Here is a 22,102-nt window from a genome sequence, read left to right as displayed (position 1 = left end):
CGAATTCACACATCACCAAGAAGTTTCTACGAAAGCTTCTTTCTAGTTTTCATCTGTGGATATTTCCTCTGTTATCGTAAGGTTCATTGCGCTATGAAGTATCTAATTGCAGATTTCCAGAAAACTGTGTTAACAAACTGATCCCTCAGGAGAAACGTGTAACACTGTGAGTTGCATTCACACATGGCAATGCAGTTTCTCAGAAAGCTTCTCTTTAGTTATTATGTGAGGATATTTCCTTATTCACCATAACCCTGAATGAGCTCCCAAATATACCTTTGCAGAATCCACGACAGCAGTGTTACCAAACTGTTCCAAGCAGGGAAGGGTGGAACTCTGTGTGATGAAGCCACACATCAGAAAGGAATCTCTCAGAAAGCTTCTCTCTAGTTATTAGGTGAGGATATTTCCTTTTTCACCATAGGCCCCTATGGGCTCCCATATATCACTTTACAGATTCCACGAAAAGAGTGTTAGCAAACTGCTTCCTGAAGTCTAATTTATAAGTCTGTGAGATGAACTCACAGTTCAGAAAGAAGTTTCTCAGAAAGGTTCTTTCTCCTTTTGAACGGATGAAATTTCCTTTTTCAGCGTAGGCCTCAATGCGATCCAAAGAAGCCGTTCTCAGATTCCTCAAAGCAGAGTTAATGGACTGCTCCACGAAGCATAAGTGTAACTCTGTGAGATGAATTCACACATCACCAAGAAGTTTCTAATAAAGCTTCTTTCTAGTTTTCATCTCTGAATATTTCATTTGTCACCGTAAGGTTCATTGCGCTATGAAGTATCTAATTGCAGATTTCCAGAAAACTGTGTTAACAAACTGATCACTGAGGAGAAACTTGTAACTCTGTGAGTTGCATTCACACATTGCAATGCAGTTTCCCAGAAAGCTTCTGTTTAGTTACTGTGTGAGGATATTTCCTTTTTCACCATAGCCCTCAATGAGCTCCCAAATATACCTTTGCAGAATCCACGACAACAGTGTTAGCAAACTGTTCCAAGAAGGGAAGGGTGGAACTCTGTGTGATGAAGCCACACATCAGAAAGGAATCTCTCAGAAAGCTTCTCTCTAGTTATTAGGTGAGGATATTGCCTTTTTCACCATGGGCCCCTATGGGCTCCCAAATATCACGTTACAGATTCCACGACAAGAGTGTTAGCAAACTGCTTCATGAAGTCTAAGTTATAAGTCTGTGAGATGAACTCACAGATCAGAAAGACGTTTCTCAGAAAGCTTCTTTCACGTTTTGAACGGATGAAATTTCCTTTATCAGCGTAGGCCTCAATGCGATAAAAAGAAGCCGTTCTCAGATTCCTCAAAGACAGTGTTAATGGACTGCTCCACGAAACATAAGTGTAACTCTGTGAGATGAATTCACACATCACCAAGAAGTTTCTACGAAAGCTTCTTTCTAGTTTTCATCTGTGGATATTTCCTCTGTTATCGTAAGGTTCATTGCGCTATGAAGTATCTAATTGCAGATTTCCAGAAAACTGTGTTAACAAACTGATCACTCAGGAGAAACGTGTAACTCTGTGAGTTGCATTCACACATGGCAATGCAGTTTCTCAGAAAGCTTCTCTTTAGTTATTATGTGAGGATATTTCCTTTTTCACCATAGCCCTGAATGAGCTCCCAAATATACCTTTGCAGAATCCACGACAACAGTGTTAGCAAACTGTTCCAAGAAGGGAAGGGTGGAATTTTGTGTGATGAAGCCACACATCAGAAAGTAATCTCTAAAAAAGCTTCTCTCTAGTTATTAGGGGAGGATATTTCCTTTTTCACCATGGGCCCCTATGGGCTCCCAAATATCACTTTACAGATTCCACGAAAAGAGTGTTAGCAAACTGCTTCTTGAAATCTAAATTATAAGTCTGTGAGATGAACTCACAGATCAGGAAGAAGTTTATCACAAAGCTTCCTTCACGTTTTGAACGGATGAAATTTCCTTTATCAGCAAAGGCATCAATGCGATCCAAAAAGCCGTTCTCAGACTCCTCAAAGACTGTGTTAATGGACTGCTCCAGGAAACATAAGTGTAACTCTGTGAGAGGAACCCAGAGATCCCAAAGTGGTTTCTCAGAAAGCTTTTTTCACGTTTTTAACTGATGATATTTTATTTATCAGCGTAGGCCTCAATGCGATCCAAAGTATTCCTCCTCAGGCACCTCAAAAAAAGTGATAATGGATTGTTGCTGGAGAAATAAGTGTAACTCTGTAAGATGAATTCACACTATACCAAGAAGTTCCTAGGAAAGCTTCTTTTTAGTTTTCATCTGAGGATATTTCCTTTGTCACCATAAGCTTCATTGCCTTATGAAGTATCTCGTTGAAGATTTCCAGAAAACTGTGTTAGCACCTAGAACACTGAAGAGAAGGGCGTAACTCTGTGAGTTGAATTCACACATCGCAATTCAGTTTCTCATTAGGCTTCCTTACAGTTTTCATCTGAGGATATTTCCGTTTTCACCACATCCCTCAATGAGCTCCCAAATATCACTTTGCAGAACACAAGACCACAGAGTTAGCAAACAGTTCCAAGAAGGGAAGGGTGGAACTCTGGGTGATGAAGTCACACATCAGAAAGCAATCTCTCAGAAAGCTTCTCTGTAGTTATTATCTGAGGTTATATCCATTTTCACCTTGGGCAACTATGAGCTTCCAAATCTCACTTTGCAGATTGTACGAAAAGAGTGTTAGCAAACTCCTTCCAAAGAACTGAGCTGTAAATATGTGAGGGAATTCACAGATCAGAAAGAAGTTTCTCAGAAAGATTCTTTCACGTTTTGAACTGATGATATTTCCTTTATCAGCGTAGGCCTCAATGCGATCCAAAGAAGTCCTTCTCAGATTCCTCAAAAACAGTGATAATGGACTGTTGCACGAAACATATGTGCAACATCCTGAGATTTATTCACACATCAGCAAGAAGTTTCTAGGAAAGGTTCTTTTAAGTTTTCATCTGAGGATATTTCCTTTGTCACTGTAAGCTTCATTGCGTTCAAAAGTATCCCATTGCAGATTTCCAGAAAACTGTGTTAGCACAATGAACACTGAAGAGAAAGGTGCCACTCGGTGAGTTGCATTCACACATCGCAATGCTGTTTCTCAAAGGCTTCTTTAAAGTTTTCGTCGGAGGATATTTCCTTTTTCACCAACGCCCTCAATGAGCTCCCAAATAACACTTTGCAGAACCCAACAGAACAGAGTGAGCAAACTGTTCCAAGAAGGGAAAGGTGGAACTCTGTCTGATGAAGTCACACATCAGAAAGCAACCTATCAGAAAGCTTCTCTGTACTTATTATCTGAGGGTATTTCCTTTTTCACCATGGGCCCCTATGGCCTCCCAAATCCCACTTTGCAGATTCCATGAAAAGAGTGATAGCAAACTGCTTCCTGAGAACTAAGCTGTAACTCCTTGATAGGAATTCAAAGATCACAAAGAAGTTTCTCAGAACGCTTCTTTCACGTTTTGAACTGATGATAGTTCCATTATCATCGCAAGCCTCAATGCGATCCAAAGAAGTCTTTCTCAGTTTCCTAAAAAAGAGTGATAATGGACTGTTGCAGGAACCATAAGTGTAACTCTGTGAGATGAATTCACACATCACCAAGAGGTAAATAGGAAAGCTTCTTTCTACTTTTCAGCTGAGGATATTTCCTTTGTCAACGTTAGCTTCATTGTGTTCGGAATTATCCCATTACAGATTTCCAGAAAACTGTGTTAGCACACTGAACACTGAAGGGAAAGGTGTAACTCCGTGAGTTGCATTCACACATCGCAATGCAGTTTCTCAGAAGCCTTTTTTCCAGTTTTCATCTGAGGGTATTTCCTTTTTCACCATAGCCATCAATGAGCTCCAAATATCACTTTGCAGTACACAAGATAACAGAGTTAGCAAACTGTTCCAAAAAGGGATGGGTGGAACTCTGTATGATGAAGTCACACATCAGAAAGCAATCTCTAAGAAAGCTTCTACTCTAGTTATAATCTGAGGATATTTCCTTTTTCACCATGGGCCCCTTAGGGCTCCCAAATCTCACTTTGGAGATTCCACGAAAAGAGTGTTAGCAAACTGCTTCCTGAGAACTAAGCTGTAACTCTGTGAGAGGAATTCACAGATCACAAAGAAGTTTCGCAGAAACCTTCTTTCACGTTTTGAGCTGATGATTTTTCCTTTATCAGCGTAGGCCTCAAAGCTATACAAAGAAGTCCTTCTCAGGTTCCTCAAAAACAGTGATACTGGACTGTTGCCGGAAAGGTAAGTGTAACTGTGTGAGATGAATTCACACATCACCAAGAAGTTTCTAAGAAAGCTTCTTTCTAGTTTTCATCTAAGGATATTTCCTTTGTCACCGTAAGCTTCATTGCATTCAGAAGTATCCCATTGCAGATTTCCAGAAAATTGTGTTAGCACACTGAACACTGAAGGGAAAGGTGTAACTCTGTGACTTGCATTCACACATCGCAATGCAGTTTCTCAGAAGGCTTCTTTCCAGTTTTCATCTGAGGATATTTCCTTTTTCACAATAGCCCTCAATGAGCTCCCAAATATCACTTTGTAGAACACAAGATAACAGAGTTAGCAAACTGTTCCAAGAAGGGAAGGTTGGAACTCTGTGTGATGAAGTCACACATCAGTAAGCAATCTCTCAGAAAGCTTCTCTCTAGTCATTATCTGAGGATATTTCCTTTTTCACCATCGGCCATAATGGGCTCCCAAATCTCACTTTGCAGATTCCACGAAAAGAGGGTTACCAAACTTCTTCCTGAGAACGAAGCTCTAACTCTGTGAGAGGAATTCACAGATCACCATGAAGTTTCTAAGAAAGCTTCTTTCACATTGTGAACTGATGATATTTCCTTTATCAGTGTAGGCCTCATTGCGATCCAAAGAAGTCCTTCTCAGATTTCTCAATAAGAGTGATAATGGACTGTTGCATGAAACATAAGTGTAATTCTGTGAGATGAATTCACACATCACCAAGAAAGTTCTAAGAAAGCTTCTTCCTAGTTTTCATCTGAGGATATTTCCTTTGTCACCGTAAGCTTCATTGCATTCAGAGGTATCCCATTGCAGATTTCCAGAAAACTGTGTTAGCTCACTGAACACTGAAGAGAAAGGTGTAACTCTGTGAGTTGTATTCACATATCGCAATGCAGTTTCTCAGAAGGGTTCTTTCCAGTTTTCATCTGAGGATATTTCCTTTTTCACCATAGCCCTCAATGAGCTCCCAAATATCACTTTGCAGAACACAAGAGAGTTAGCACACTCTTCCAAGAAGGGAAACGTGGAACTCTGTGTGATGAAGTCACACATCAGAAAGCAAAATCTCAGAAAGCTTCTCTGTACTTATTACCTGAGGATATAACCTTTTTCATCAAGGGCCCCAATGGGCTCCCAAATCTCACTTTGCTGATTCCACGACAAGAGTGTTAGCAAACTACTTCCTGAGATCTAAGCTGTAACTCTGTGAGAGGAATTCACAGATCACAAAGAAGTTTCTCCGAAACCTTCTTTCACCTTTTGAACTGATTTTATTTCCTTTATCAGCGTAGGGCTCAAAGAGATCCAAAGAAGTCCTTCTCAGGTTCCTCAAAAACAGTGATAATGGACTGTTGCAGGAAACGTAAGTGTAATTCTGTGACATGAATTTACACATCACCAAGAAGTTTCTAAGAAAGCTTCTTTCTAGTTGTCGTCTGAGGTTATTTCCTTTGTCACCATAAGCTTCATTGCGTTCAGAAGTATCCCATTGCAGATTTCCGGAAACTGTGTTAGTAAACTGAACACTGAAGAGAAAGGTGTATCTCTGTAAGTTGCATTGACAAATCGAATTGCAGTTTCTCAGAAGGCTTCTTGCCAGTTTTCATCTGAAAATATTACCTTTTTCACCCCTCAATGAGCTCCCAAATATCACTTTGCAGAATACAAGATAACAGAGTTCGCAAACTGTTCCAAGAAGAGAAGGGTGGAACTCTGTGTGATGAAGTCACACATCAGAAAGCAATACCTCAGAAAGCTTCTCTCTAGTTATCATCTGAGGATATTACCTTTTTCACCATAGGACCCTATGGGCTCCCAAATCTCACTTAGCAGATTCCACGAAAAGAGTGTTAGCAAATTGTTTCCGGAGAACTAAGCTGTTACTCGGTGAGTGGAATTCACAGATCACAAAGAAGTATCTCAGAAAGCTTCTTTCACGTTTTGAATTGATGATATTTCCATTATCAGCGTAGGCCTCAATGCGATCCAAAGAAATCCTTCTCAGGTACCTCAAAAACAGTGATAATGGACTGTTGCTGGAAACATAGGTGTAACTGTTTGAGATGAATTCACACATCACCAAGAAGTTTCTAAGAAGGATTCTTTCTAGTTTTCATCTGAGAATGTTTCCTTTGTCACAGAAAGCTTCAAGGCGTTCAGAAGTATCCCATTGCAGATTTCCAGAAAACTGGGTTAGCACACTGAACACTGAAGAGAAAGATGTAACTCTGAGTTGCATTCACACATCGCAATGCAGTTTCTCAGAAGGCTTCTTTCCAGTTTTGATCTGAGGATATTTCCTTTTTCACCATAGCCCTCAAGGAACTCTCAAATATCACCTTGCGGAACACAAGATAACAGAGTTAGCAAACTGTTCCAAGAAGGGAACAGTGGAACTCTGTGTGATGACGTCACACATCAGAAAGCAATCTCTCGGAAACCTTTTCTCTAGTTATTATCTCTGGATATTTCCTTATTCACCATGGGACTCAACGGGCTCCCAAATCTCACTTTGCGGATTCCACGAAAAGAGTGTTAACAAACTGTTTCCTGAGAACTAAGCTGTAACTCTGTGAGAGGAATTCAAAGATCACAAAGAAGTTTCTCCGAAACCTTCTTTCACGTTTTGAACTGATGATATTTCCTTTATCAGCGTAGGCCTCAATGCGATCCAAAGAAGTCCTTCTCAGGTTCCTCAAAAACAGTGATAATGGACTACTGTAGGAAACAAATGTGTAACTCTGTCAGATGAATTCACACACTACCAAGAAGTTTCTAGGAAAGCTTCTTTCTAGTTTTCGACTGAGGATATTTCCTTTGTCACCCTAAGCTTCTTTGTGTTTAGAAGTATCCCATTGAAGATTTCCTGAAAACTGTGTTAGCAAAGTGAACACTGAAGAGAAACGTGTAACTCTGAGAGTCGCAATCACACATCGAAATACAGTTTCTCAGATGGCTTCTTTCCAGTTTTCATCTAAGGTTAATTCCTTTTTCAAATAGCCTTCAATGAGTTCCCAAATATCACTTTGCAGAACACAAGATAACAGAGTTAGCAAACTGTTCCAAGAGGGGAAGGGTGGAACTCTGTGTGATGAAGTCACACATCAGAAAGCAATCTCTCAGAAAGCTTCTCTCTAGTTATTATCTGAGGATATTTCCTTTTTCACCATGGGCCCCTATGGGCTCCCAAATATCACTTTACAGATTCCACGAAAAGAGTGTTAGCAAACTGCTTCCTGAAGTCTAATTTATAAGTCTGTGAGATGAACTCACAGTTCAGAAAGAAGTTTCTCAGAAAGGTTCTTTCTCCTTTTGAACGGATGAAATTTCCTTTTTCAGCGTAGGCCTCAATGCGATCCAAAGAAGCCGTTCTCAGATTCCTCAAAGCAGAGTTAATGGACTGCTCCACGAAGCATAAGTGTAACTCTGTGAGATGAATTCACACATCACCAAGAAGTTTCTAAGAAAGCTTCTTTCTAGTTTTCATCTCTGGATATTTCCTTTGTCACCGTAAGGTTCATTGCGCTATGAAGTATCTAATTGCAGATTTCCAGAAAACTGTGTTAACAAACTGATCACTGAGGAGAAACTTGTAACTCTGTGAGTTGCATTCACACATGGCAATGCAGTTTCCCAGAAAGCTTCTGTTTAGTTACTGTGTGAGGATATTTCCTTTTTCACCATAGCCCTCAATGAGCTCCCAAATATACCTTTGCAGAATCCACGACAACAGTGTTAGCAAACTGTTCCAAGAAGGGAAGGGTGGAACTCTGTGTGATGAAGCCACACATCAGAAAGGAATCTCTCAGAAAGCTTCTCTCTAGTTATTAGGTGAGGATATTGCCTTTTTCACCATGGGCCCCTATGGGCTCCCAAATATCACGTTACAGATTCCACGACAAGAGTGTTAGCAAACTGCTTCATGAAGTCTAAGTTATAAGTCTGTGAGATGAACTCACAGATCAGAAAGACGTTTCTCAGAAAGCTTCTTTCACGTTTTGAACGGATGAAATTTCCTTTATCAGCGTAGGCCTCAATGCGATAAAAAGAAGCCGTTCTCAGATTCCTCAAAGACAGTGTTAATGGACTGCTCCACGAAACATAAGTGTAACTCTGTGAGATGAATTCACACATCACCAAGAAGTTTCTACGAAAGCTTCTTTCTAGTTTTCATCTGTGGATATTTCCTCTGTTATCGTAAGGTTCATTGCGCTATGAAGTATCTAATTGCAGATTTCCAGAAAACTGTGTTAACAAACTGATCACTCAGGAGAAACGTGTAACTCTGTGAGTTGCATTCACACATGGCAATGCAGTTTCTCAGAAAGCTTCTCTTTAGTTATTATGTGAGGATATTTCCTTTTTCACCATAGCCCTGAATGAGCTCCCAAATATACCTTTGCAGAATCCACGACAACAGTGTTAGCAAACTGTTCCAAGAAGGGAAGGGTGGAATTTTGTGTGATGAAGCCACACATCAGAAAGTAATCTCTAAAAAAGCTTCTCTCTAGTTATTAGGGGAGGATATTTCCTTTTTCACCATGGGCCCCTATGGGCTCCCAAATATCACTTTACAGATTCCACGAAAAGAGTGTTAGCAAACTGCTTCTTGAAATCTAAATTATAAGTCTGTGAGATGAACTCACAGATCAGGAAGAAGTTTATCACAAAGCTTCCTTCACGTTTTGAACGGATGAAATTTCCTTTATCAGCAAAGGCATCAATGCGATCCAAAAAGCCGTTCTCAGACTCCTCAAAGACTGTGTTAATGGACTGCTCCAGGAAACATAAGTGTAACTCTGTGAGAGGAACCCAGAGATCCCAAAGTGGTTTCTCAGAAAGCTTTTTTCACGTTTTTAACTGATGATATTTTATTTATCAGCGTAGGCCTCAATGCGATCCAAAGTATTCCTCCTCAGGCACCTCAAAAAAAGTGATAATGGATTGTTGCTGGAGAAATAAGTGTAACTCTGTAAGATGAATTCACACTATACCAAGAAGTTCCTAGGAAAGCTTCTTTTTAGTTTTCATCTGAGGATATTTCCTTTGTCACCATAAGCTTCATTGCCTTATGAAGTATCTCGTTGAAGATTTCCAGAAAACTGTGTTAGCACCTAGAACACTGAAGAGAAGGGCGTAACTCTGTGAGTTGAATTCACACATCGCAATTCAGTTTCTCATTAGGCTTCCTTACAGTTTTCATCTGAGGATATTTCCGTTTTCACCACATCCCTCAATGAGCTCCCAAATATCACTTTGCAGAACACAAGACCACAGAGTTAGCAAACAGTTCCAAGAAGGGAAGGGTGGAACTCTGGGTGATGAAGTCACACATCAGAAAGCAATCTCTCAGAAAGCTTCTCTGTAGTTATTATCTGAGGTTATATCCATTTTCACCTTGGGCAACTATGAGCTTCCAAATCTCACTTTGCAGATTGTACGAAAAGAGTGTTAGCAAACTCCTTCCAAAGAACTGAGCTGTAAATATGTGAGGGAATTCACAGATCAGAAAGAAGTTTCTCAGAAAGATTCTTTCACGTTTTGAACTGATGATATTTCCTTTATCAGCGTAGGCCTCAATGCGATCCAAAGAAGTCCTTCTCAGATTCCTCAAAAACAGTGATAATGGACTGTTGCACGAAACATATGTGCAACATCCTGAGATTTATTCACACATCAGCAAGAAGTTTCTAGGAAAGGTTCTTTTAAGTTTTCATCTGAGGATATTTCCTTTGTCACTGTAAGCTTCATTGCGTTCAAAAGTATCCCATTGCAGATTTCCAGAAAACTGTGTTAGCACAATGAACACTGAAGAGAAAGGTGCCACTCGGTGAGTTGCATTCACACATCGCAATGCTGTTTCTCAAAGGCTTCTTTAAAGTTTTCGTCGGAGGATATTTCCTTTTTCACCAACGCCCTCAATGAGCTCCCAAATAACACTTTGCAGAACCCAACAGAACAGAGTGAGCAAACTGTTCCAAGAAGGGAAAGGTGGAACTCTGTCTGATGAAGTCACACATCAGAAAGCAACCTATCAGAAAGCTTCTCTGTACTTATTATCTGAGGGTATTTCCTTTTTCACCATGGGCCCCTATGGCCTCCCAAATCCCACTTTGCAGATTCCATGAAAAGAGTGATAGCAAACTGCTTCCTGAGAACTAAGCTGTAACTCCTTGATAGGAATTCAAAGATCACAAAGAAGTTTCTCAGAACGCTTCTTTCACGTTTTGAACTGATGATAGTTCCATTATCATCGCAAGCCTCAATGCGATCCAAAGAAGTCTTTCTCAGTTTCCTAAAAAAGAGTGATAATGGACTGTTGCAGGAACCATAAGTGTAACTCTGTGAGATGAATTCACACATCACCAAGAGGTAAATAGGAAAGCTTCTTTCTACTTTTCAGCTGAGGATATTTCCTTTGTCAACGTTAGCTTCATTGTGTTCGGAATTATCCCATTACAGATTTCCAGAAAACTGTGTTAGCACACTGAACACTGAAGGGAAAGGTGTAACTCCGTGAGTTGCATTCACACATCGCAATGCAGTTTCTCAGAAGCCTTTTTTCCAGTTTTCATCTGAGGGTATTTCCTTTTTCACCATAGCCATCAATGAGCTCCAAATATCACTTTGCAGTACACAAGATAACAGAGTTAGCAAACTGTTCCAAAAAGGGATGGGTGGAACTCTGTATGATGAAGTCACACATCAGAAAGCAATCTCTAAGAAAGCTTCTACTCTAGTTATAATCTGAGGATATTTCCTTTTTCACCATGGGCCCCTTAGGGCTCCCAAATCTCACTTTGGAGATTCCACGAAAAGAGTGTTAGCAAACTGCTTCCTGAGAACTAAGCTGTAACTCTGTGAGAGGAATTCACAGATCACAAAGAAGTTTCGCAGAAACCTTCTTTCACGTTTTGAGCTGATGATTTTTCCTTTATCAGCGTAGGCCTCAAAGCTATACAAAGAAGTCCTTCTCAGGTTCCTCAAAAACAGTGATACTGGACTGTTGCCGGAAAGGTAAGTGTAACTGTGTGAGATGAATTCACACATCACCAAGAAGTTTCTAAGAAAGCTTCTTTCTAGTTTTCATCTAAGGATATTTCCTTTGTCACCGTAAGCTTCATTGCATTCAGAAGTATCCCATTGCAGATTTCCAGAAAATTGTGTTAGCACACTGAACACTGAAGGGAAAGGTGTAACTCTGTGACTTGCATTCACACATCGCAATGCAGTTTCTCAGAAGGCTTCTTTCCAGTTTTCATCTGAGGATATTTCCTTTTTCACAATAGCCCTCAATGAGCTCCCAAATATCACTTTGTAGAACACAAGATAACAGAGTTAGCAAACTGTTCCAAGAAGGGAAGGTTGGAACTCTGTGTGATGAAGTCACACATCAGTAAGCAATCTCTCAGAAAGCTTCTCTCTAGTCATTATCTGAGGATATTTCCTTTTTCACCATCGGCCATAATGGGCTCCCAATTCTCACTTTGCAGATTCCACGAAAAGAGGGTTACCAAACTTCTTCCTGAGAACGAAGCTCTAACTCTGTGAGAGGAATTCACAGATCACCATGAAGTTTCTAAGAAAGCTTCTTTCACATTGTGAACTGATGATATTTCCTTTATCAGTGTAGGCCTCATTGCGATCCAAAGAAGTCCTTCTCAGGTTCCTCAAAAACAGTGATAATGGAATGTTGCATGAAACATAAGTGTAATTCTGTGAGATGAATTCACACATCACCAAGAAAGTTCTAAGAAAGCTTCTTCCTAGTTTTCATCTGAGGATATTTCCTTTGTCACCGTAAGCTTCATTGCATTCAGAGGTATCCCATTGCAGATTTCCAGAAAACTGTGTTAGCTCACTGAACACTGAAGAGAAAGGTGTAACTCTGTGAGTTGCATTCACATATCGCAATGCAGTTTCTCAGAAGGGTTCTTTCCAGTTTTCATCTGAGGATATTTCCTTTTTCACCATAGCCCTCAATGAGCTCCCAAATATCACTTTGCAGAACACAAGAGAGTTAGCACACTCTTCCAAGAAGGGAAACGTGGAACTCTGTGTGATGAAGTCACACATCAGAAAGCAAAATCTCAGAAAGCTTCTCTGTACTTATTACCTGAGGATATAACCTTTTTCATCAAGGGCCCCAATGGGCTCCCAAATCTCACTTTGCTGATTCCACGACAAGAGTGTTAGCAAACTACTTCCTGAGATCTAAGCTGTAACTCTGTGAGAGGAATTCACAGATCACAAAGAAGTTTTCTCCGAAACCTTCTTTCACCTTTTGAACTGATTTTATTTCCTTATCAGCGTAGGGCTCAAAGAGATCCAAAGAAGTCTTCTCAGGTTCCTCAAAAACAGTGATAATGGACTGTTGCAGGAAACGTAAGTGTAATTCTGTGACATGAATTTACACATCACCAAGAAGTTTCTAAGAAAGCTTCTTTCTAGTTGTCGTCTGAGGTTATTTCCTTTGTCACCATAAGCTTCATTGCGTTCAGAAGTATCCCATTGCAGATTTCCGGAAACTGTGTTAGTAAACTGAACACTGAAGAGAAAGGTGTATCTCTGTAAGTTGCATTGACAAATCGAATTGCAGTTTCTCAGAAGGCTTCTTGCCAGTTTTCATCTGAAAATATTACCTTTTTCACCCCTCAATGAGCTCCCAAATATCACTTTGCAGAATACAAGATAACAGAGTTCGCAAACTGTTCCAAGAAGAGAAGGGTGGAACTCTGTGTGATGAAGTCACACATCAGAAAGCAATACCTCAGAAAGCTTCTCTCTAGTTATCATCTGAGGATATTACCTTTTTCACCATAGGCCCCTATGGGCTCCCAAATCTCACTTAGCAGATTCCACGAAAAGAGTGTTAGCAAATTGTTTCCGGAGAACTAAGCTGTACTCGGTGAGTGGAATTCACAGATCACAAAGAAGTATCTCAGAAAGCTTCTTTCACGTTTTGAATTGATGATATTTCCATTATCAGCGTAGGCCTCAATGCGATCCAAAGAAATCCTTCTCAGGTACCTCAAAAACAGTGATAATGGACTGTTGCTGGAAACATAGGTGTAACTGTTGAGATGAATTCATACATCACCAAGAAGTTTCTAAGAAGGATTCTTTCTAGTTTTTCATCTGAGAATGTTCCTTTGTCACAGAAAGCTTCAAGGCGTTCAGAAGTATCCCATTGCAGATTTCCAGAAAACTGGGTTAGCACACTGAACACTGAAGAGAAAGGTGTAACTCTGAGTTGCATTCACACATCGCAATGCAGTTTCTCAGAAGGCTTCTTTCCAGTTTTCATCTGAGGATATTTCCTTTTTCACCATAGCCCTCAAGGAACTCTCAAATATCACCTTGCGGAACACAAGATAACAGAGTTAGCAAACTGTTCCAAGAAGGGAACAGTGGAACTCTGTGTGATGACGTCACACATCAGAAAGCAATCTCTCGGAAACCTTTTCTCTAGTTATTATCTCTGGATATTTCCTTATTCACCATGGGACCCAACGGGCTCCCAAATCTCACTTTGCGGATTCCACGAAAAGAGTGTTAACAAACTGTTTCCTGAGAACTAAGCTGTAACTCTGTGAGAGGAATTCACAGATCACAAAGAAGTTTCTCCGAAACCTTCTTTCACGTTTTGAACTGATGATATTTCCTTTATCAGCGTAGGCCTCAATGCGATCCAAAGAAGTCCTTCTCAGGTTCCTCAAAAACAGTGATAATGGACTACTGTAGGAAACAAATGTGTAACTCTGTCAGATGAATTCACACACTACCAAGAAGTTTCTAGGAAAGCTTCTTTCTAGTTTTCGACTGAGGATATTTCCTTTGTCACCCTAAGCTTCTTTGTGTTTAGAAGTATCCCATTGAAGATTTCCTGAAAACTGTGTTAGCAAAGTGAACACTGAAGAGAAACGTGTAACTCTGAGAGTCGCAATCACACATCGAAATACAGTTTCTCAGATGGCTTCTTTCCAGTTTTCATCTAAGGTTAATTCCTTTTTCAAATAGCCTCAATGAGTTCCCAAATATCACTTTGCAGAACACAAGATAACAGAGTTAGCAAACTGTTCCAAGAGGGGAAGGGTGGAACTCTTTGTGATGAAGTCACACATCAGAAAGCAATCTCTCAGAAAGCTTCTCTCTAGTTATTATCTGAGGATATTTCCTTTTTCACCCTGGGCCCCTATGGGCTCCCAAATCTCAGTTTACAGATTCCACGAAAAGAGTGTTAGCAAACTGATTCCGGAGAACTAAGCTGTAACTCTGTGAGAGGAATTCACAGATCACAAAGAAGTTGTCATAAAGCTTCTTTCACGTTTTCAACTGATGATATTTCCTTTATCAACGTAGGCCAACTGATGATATTTCCTTTAACAACGTAGGCCTCAATGCGATCCAAAGAAGTCCTTCTCAGGTTCCTCAAAAACAGTGATAATTTACTGTTGCAAGAAACAGAAGTGTAACTCTGGGCTATGAATTCACACATCACCAAGAAGTTTCTAGAAAAGATTCTTTCTAGTTTTCAACTGAGGATATTTCCTTTGTCACCGTAAGGTTCATTGTGTTCAGAAGTATCCCATTGCAGATTTCCAGAAAACTGTGTTAGCACACTGAACACTGAAGAGAAAGGTGTAACTGGGTGAGGTGCATTCACACATTGCAATGCAGTTTCTCAGAAGGCTTCTTTCCAGGTTTCATCTGAGGATATTTCCTTTTTCACCATAGCCCTCAATGAGCTCCCACGTATCACTTTGCAGAACACAAGATAACAGAGTTAGCAAACTGTTCCAAGAAGGGAAGGGTGGAACTCTGTGTGATGAAGTCACACATCAGAAAGCAATCTCTCAGAAAGATTCTCTGCAGTTATTATTTGAGGATATTTCCTTTTTCACCATGGGCCACTGTGGGCACCCAAATCTCAATTTGGAGATTCCAAGAAAAGAGTGTTAGCAAACTGCTTCCTGAGAACTAAGATGTAACACTGTGAGAGGAATTCACAGATCACAAAGAAGTTTTTCAGAAAGCTTCTTTCACGTTTTCTTTTATTTATTTTTATTTTTATTTTTTTTTGAGGACAGAGTCTCGCTCTGTCGCCCAGGCTGGAGTGCAGTGGCCAGATCTCAGCTCACTGCAAGCTCCGCCTCCCGGGTTTATGCCATTCTCCTGCCTCAGCCTCCCCAGTAGCTGGGACTACAGGCGCCGCCACTTCGCCCGGCTAGTTTTTGTATTTCTTCAGTAGAGACGGGGTTTCACCGGGTTAGCCAGGATGGTCTCGATCTCCTGACCTCGTGATTCACCCGTCTCGGCCTCCCAAAGTGCTGGGATTACAGGCTTGAGCCACCGTGCTGGCCTCACGTTTTCCACTGAAGATATTTTATTTATCAGCGTAGGCCTCAATGCGATCCAAAGTATTCCTTCTCAGGAACCTCAAAAACAGTGGTAATGGAATGTTGCAGGAAACAGAAGTGTTCATCTGTGAGATGAATTCACCACATCACCATGAGTTTCTAAGAAAGATTCTTTTAGTTGTCATCTGCGGATATTTACTTTGTAACCATAAGCTTCAATGCGTTCAGAGGTATCCCATTGCAGATTTCCAGAAAACTTGTGTTAGCACACTGAACACTGAAGAGAAAGGTGTAACTCTGTGAAGTGGCATTCACACATCGCAATGCAGTTTCTCAGAAGGCTTCTTTCCAGTTTTCATCTGAGGATTCCTTTTTCACCATAGCCCTCAATGAGCTCACAAATATCACTTTGCGGAACTCAAGATAACAGAGTTAGCAAACTGTTCCAAGAAGTAAAGGGTGGAACTCTGTGTGATGAAGTCACACATCAGAAAGCAATCTCTCAGAAATCTTCTCTCTAGTTATTATCTGAGGATTTTTCCTTTTTCACCATAGGCCCCTATTGGCTCCCAAATCTCACTTTGCAGATTCCACGAAAAGAGTGTTAGCAAACTGCTTCCTGAGAACTAAGCTGTAACTCTGTGAGAGGAATTCACAGATCACAAAGAAGTTCCTCAGAAAGCTTCTTTCATGTTTTGAACTGATGATATTTCCTTTATCAGCGTAGGCCTCAATGCGATCCAAACAAGTCCTTCTCAGGTTCCTCAAAAACAGTGATAATGGACTGTTGCAGGAAACATAAGTGTAACTTGTGAGATGAATTCACACATCACCAAGAAGATTCTATAAAAGATTCTTTCTAGTTTTCAAGTGAGGATATTTCCCCTGTCACCGTAAGCTTCATGGCGTTCAGAAGTATCCCATTGCAGATTTCCAGAAAACTGTGTTAGCACACTGAACACTGAAGAGAAAGGGTTAACTCTGTGAGTTGCATTCACACATCGCAATGCAGTTTCTAAGAGGTCTTCTTTCCCCGTTTTCATCTGAGGATATTCCTTTTTCACCATAGACTCTCAAAGAGTTCCAAATATCACTTTGCAGAACTCAAGATAACAAAGTTAGCAACTGATCCAAGAAGGAACGGTGGAACTCTGTGTGATGAAGTCACACATCAGGAAAGCAATTTCTCAGAAAGATTCTCTCTAGTTATTATCTGAGGATATTTCCTTTTGACCATGGGCCCCTACGGGCTCCCAAATCTCACTTTGCAGATTCCACGATAAGAATGTTTGCAAACTGCTTCCTGAGAACTAAGCTGTAACTCTGTGAGAGGAATTCACAGATCACAAAGAAGTTTCTCAGAAAGCTTCTTTCACGTTTTGAACTGATGATATTTCCTTTATTAGCATAGGCCTCAATGCGATCCAAAAAGTCCTTCTAAGGTTCTGCAAAAACAATCATAATGGACTGTTGCAGGAAACATAAGTGTCACTCTGTGAGATGAATTCAAACATCACCAAGCAGTATTTTGAGGAAGCTTCTTTCTAGTTTTCATTTGAGAATATTTCCTTTGTCACCGTAAGCTTCCTTGCATTCAGAAGTATCCCATTGCAGATTTCCAGAAAACTGTGTTAGCAATCTGAAAACTGAAGAGAAAGGTGTAACTCTGTGAGTTGCATTCACAAATCGAAATGCAGTTTCTCAGAGGACTTCTTTCCAGTTTTCATCTGAGAATATTTCCTTTTTCACCATAGCCCTCAATGAGCTCCCATTTATCACTTTGCAGAACAGAAGATAACAGATTTAGCAAACTGTTCCAAGAAGGGAAGGGTGGAACTCTGTGTGATGTAGTCACACATCAGAAAGCAATCTCTCAGAAGGCTTCTCTCTAGTTATTATGTGAGGATATTACGTTTTTCACCAAGGGCTTCTATGAGCTGCCAAATCTCACTTTGCAGGTTCTAAGAAAGAATGTTAACAAACTGCTTCCTGAGAACTAAGCTGTAACTCTGAGAGAGGAATTCACAGATTACAAAGAAGTTTCTCAGAAAGCTTCTTTCACGTTTTGAACTGATGATATTTCCTTTAACAGCGTAGGCATCAATGTGATCCAAAGAAGTCCTTCTCAAGTTCTTCAAAAACAGTGATATTGGACTGTTGCAGGAAACATAAGTGTAACTCTCTGAGATGAATTCACACATCACCAAGTAGTTTCTAGGAAAGCTTCCTTCTAGTTTTCAACTGAGGATATTTCCTTTGTCACCATAAGCTTCATGGCGTTCAGAAGTATCTAATTGCAGATTTCCAGAAAACTGTGTTAACACACTGAACACTGAAGAGAGAGGTGTAACTGTGTGACTTGCATTCACACATCGCAATGCACTTTCTCAGAAGGTTTCTTTCCAGTTTTCATCTGAGGATATTTCCTTTTTCACCATAGCCCTCAATGAGCTCCCTAATATCACTTTGCAGAACACAAGATAACAGAGTTAGCAAACTGTTCCAAGAAGGAAGGGTGGAACGTCTGTGTGATGAGGTCACACCTCAGAAAGCAATCTCTCAGAAAGCTTCTCACTAGTTATTATCTGAGGATATTTCCTTTTTCACCATGGGCCCCTATGGGCTCCCAAATCTCACTTTGCAGGTTCCACGAAAACAATGTTAGCAAATTGCTGCCTGAGAACTAAGCTGTAACTCTGTGAGAGGAATTCACACATCAAAAGAAGTTTCTCAGAAAGCTTTTTTCACGTTGAACTGATGATATTTCCTTTATCAGCGTAGGTCTCAATGCGATCGAAAGAAGTCCTTCTCAGGTTCCTCAAAAACAGTGATAATGGACTGTTGCAGGAAATGTAAGTGTAAATCTGTGAGATGAATTCACACATAACCAAAAAGGTTCTATGAAAACTTCTTTCTAATTTTCAACTGAAGATATTTCCTTTGTCACGTAATCTTCATTGCGTTCAAAAGTATCTCATTGCAGATTTCCAGAAAACTGTGTTATCACAATGAACACTGAAGGGAAAGGTGTAACTCTGTGAGTTGCATTCACACATCGAAATGCAGTTTCTCGGAAGGCTTCTTTCCCGTTTTCATCTGAGGATATTTCGTTTTTCATCATAGCCCTCAATGAGCTCCCAAATATCACTTTGCAGAACACCAGATAACAGAGTTAGCAAACTGTTCCAAGAAGAGAATGGTGGAACTCTGTGTGATGAAGTCACACATCAGAAAGCAATCTCTCAGAAACCTTCTCTCTAGTTATTATCTGAGGATATTTCCTTTTTCACCATGGGCCCTTTGGGCTCCCAAATCTCACGTTGCAGATTCCACGAAAAGAGTGTTAGCAAACTGCTTCCTGAGAACTAAGCTGTAACTCTGTGAGAGGAATTCACAGATCACAAAGAAGTTTCTCAGAAAACTTCTTTCACGTTTTGAACTGATGATATTTCCTTTATCAGCGTAGGCCTCAATGCGATCCAAAGAAGTCCTTCTCAGGTTCCTCAAAAACAGTGATAATGGACTGTTGCACGAAACATAAGTGTAACTCTGTGAGATGAATTCACACATCACCAAGAAGTTTCTAGGAAAGCTTCTTTCTAGTTTTCAACTGAGGATATTTCCTTTGTCACCGTAAGCTTCATTGCGTTCAGAAGTATCGCATTGCATATTTCCAGAAAACTGTGTTAGCACACTGAACACTGAAGAGAAATATGTAACTCTGAGTTGCATTCACACATCGCAATGCAGTTTCTCAGAAGGCTTCTTTCCAGTTTTCATCTGAGGATATTTCCTTTTTCACCATAGCCCTCAATGAGCTCCGAAATATCACGTTGCAGAACACAAGAAAACAGAGTTTGCAAACTGTTCCAAGAAGGGAAGTGTGGAACTGTGTGTGATGAAGTCACACATCAGAAAGCAATCTTTCAGAAAGCTTCGCTCTATTTATTATCTGAGGATATTTCCTTCTTCACCATGGGCCCCTACGGGATCCCCAATCTGACTTTGGTGATTCCACGAAAAGAGTGTTAGCAAACTGCTTGCTGAGAACTAAGCTGTAACTCTGTGAGAGAAATTCACAGATCACAAAGAAGTTTCTCAGAAAGCTTCTTTCACGTTTTGAACTGATGATATATCCTTTATCAGCGTAAGCCTCAATGCGATCCAAAGAAGTCCTTCTCAGTTTCCTCAAAAACAGTGATAATGGACTGTGGCAGGAAACATAAGTGTAACTCTGTGAGATGAATTCACACATCACCAATAAGTTTCTAGGAAAGTCACTTTGCTAGTTTCAACTGAGGATATTTCCTTTGTCACCGTAAGCTTCATTGCGTTCAGAAGTATTCCATTGCAGACTTCCAGAAAACGGTGTTAGCACACTGAACACTGAAGAATAAAGTGTAACCCTGTGAGTTGCATTACACACATCGCAATGCAGTTTTTCAGAAGGCTTCTTTCCAGTTTTCATCTGAGATATTTCCATTATCACCATAGCCCTCAATGAGCTCACAAATATCACTTTCAGAACACAAGATAACAGAGTTAGCAAACTGCTTCCAAGAAGGGAAGGGTGGAACTCTGTGTGATGAAGTCACACATCAGAAAGCAGTTTCTCAGAAAGCTCCTCTCTACTTATTATCTGAGGATATATCCTTTTTCACCATGGGCCCCGATGGGCTCCCAAATCTCAGCTTGGAGATTCCACGAAAAGAGATGTTAGCAAACTGCTTCCATGAGAACTAAGCTGTAACTCTGTGAGAGGAATTCACAGATCACAAAGAAGTTTCTCAGAAAGTTTCTTTCACGTTTTGAACTGATGATATTTCCATTTATCAGCGTAGGCCTCAATGCGATCCAAAGAAGTCCTTCTCAGGTTCCTCAAAAACAGTGATAATGGACTGTTGCAGGAAACATAAGTGTAACTCTGTGAGATGAATTCACACATCACCAAGAAGTTTCTAGGAAGCTTCTTTGCTGGTTTTCATCCGAGGATATTTCGTTTGTCACCGTAAGCTTCATTGCTGTTCAGAAGTATCCCATTGCAGATTTTCAGAAAACTGTGTTAGCACACTGAACACTGAAAAGAAAGGTGTAATTCTGTGAGTTGCATTCACACATCGCAATGCAGTTTCTCAGAAGGCTTCTTTCCAATTTTGATCTGAGGTAGTTTCCTTTTCGCCACAAACCTCAATGAGCTCCCAAATAGCACTTTGCAGAACACAAGATAACAGAGTTAGCAAACTTTGCCAAGAAGGGAAGGGTGGAACTCTGTGAGATGAAGTCACACATCCGAAAGCAATCTCTCAGAAAACTTCTCTCTAGTTAATATCTGAGGATACTTCCTTTTTCACCATGGGCCTCTATGGACTCCCAACTCTCACGTTGCAGATTCCACGAAAAGAATGTTAGCAAACTGCTTCCGGGGAACTAAGCTGTAACTCTGTGAGAGGAATTCACTGATCACAAAGAAGTTTCTCAGAAAGCTTCTTTCACGTTTTGAACTGATGATATTTCGTTTATCAGTGTAGGCCTCAATGCGATCCAAAGAAGTCCTTCTCAGGTTCCTCATAAACAGTGATAATGGACTGTTGCAGGAAACATAAGTGTAACTCTGTGAGATGAATTCACACATCACAAACAAGTCTCTAGGAAAGCTTCTCTCTAGTGTTCATCTGAGGATATTTCCTTTGTCACCGTTAGCTTACATTGCATTCAGAAATATCCCATTGCCGATTTCGAGAAAACTGTATTAGCACACTGAACACTGAAGAGAAAGGTGTAACTCTGTGAGTTGCATTCACACATCGCAATGCAGTTTCTCAGAAGGCTTCTTTCCAGTTTTCAACTGAGGATATTTCCTTTTTCACCATATACCTCCATGAGCTCCCAAATATCACTTTGCAGAACCCAACACAACAGATTGAGCAAACTGTTACAAGAAGGGAAGGGTGGAACTCTGTATGATGAAGTCCTGCATCAGAAAGCAATCTCTCAGAGAGCTTCTCTAGGTATTATCTGAGGATATATCCATTTTCACCATGGGCAACTATGGGCTCCCAAATCTCACTTTGCAGATTCCACGAAAAGAGTGTTAGCAAACTGCTTCCTGAGAACTAAGGTGTAACTCTGTGACAGGAATTCACAGATCACAAAGAAGTTTCTCAGAAAGCTTCTTTCACGTTTTGAACTGATGATATTTCCTTTATCAGCGTAGGCCTCTATGCGATCCAAAGAATTCCTTCTCAGGTTCCTCAAAAACAGTGATAATGGACTGTTGCACGAAACATAAGTGTAACATTGTGAGATGAATTCACACATCAGCAAGAATTCCCTAAGAAAGCTTCTTTCAAGTTTTCATCTGAGGATATTTCCTTTGTCACCGTAAGCTTCATTGCGTTCAGATGTATCCCATTGCAGACTTCCAGAAAACTGTGTTAGCACACTGAACACTATAGAGAAACGTCTAA

Source organism: Rhinopithecus roxellana, chromosome 11, assembly GCF_007565055.1.
Source record: "Rhinopithecus roxellana isolate Shanxi Qingling chromosome 11, ASM756505v1, whole genome shotgun sequence".
In the NCBI taxonomy this organism is placed as follows: domain Eukaryota; kingdom Metazoa; phylum Chordata; class Mammalia; order Primates; family Cercopithecidae; genus Rhinopithecus; species Rhinopithecus roxellana.
Note: the sequence above shows the minus strand (reverse complement) of the source record.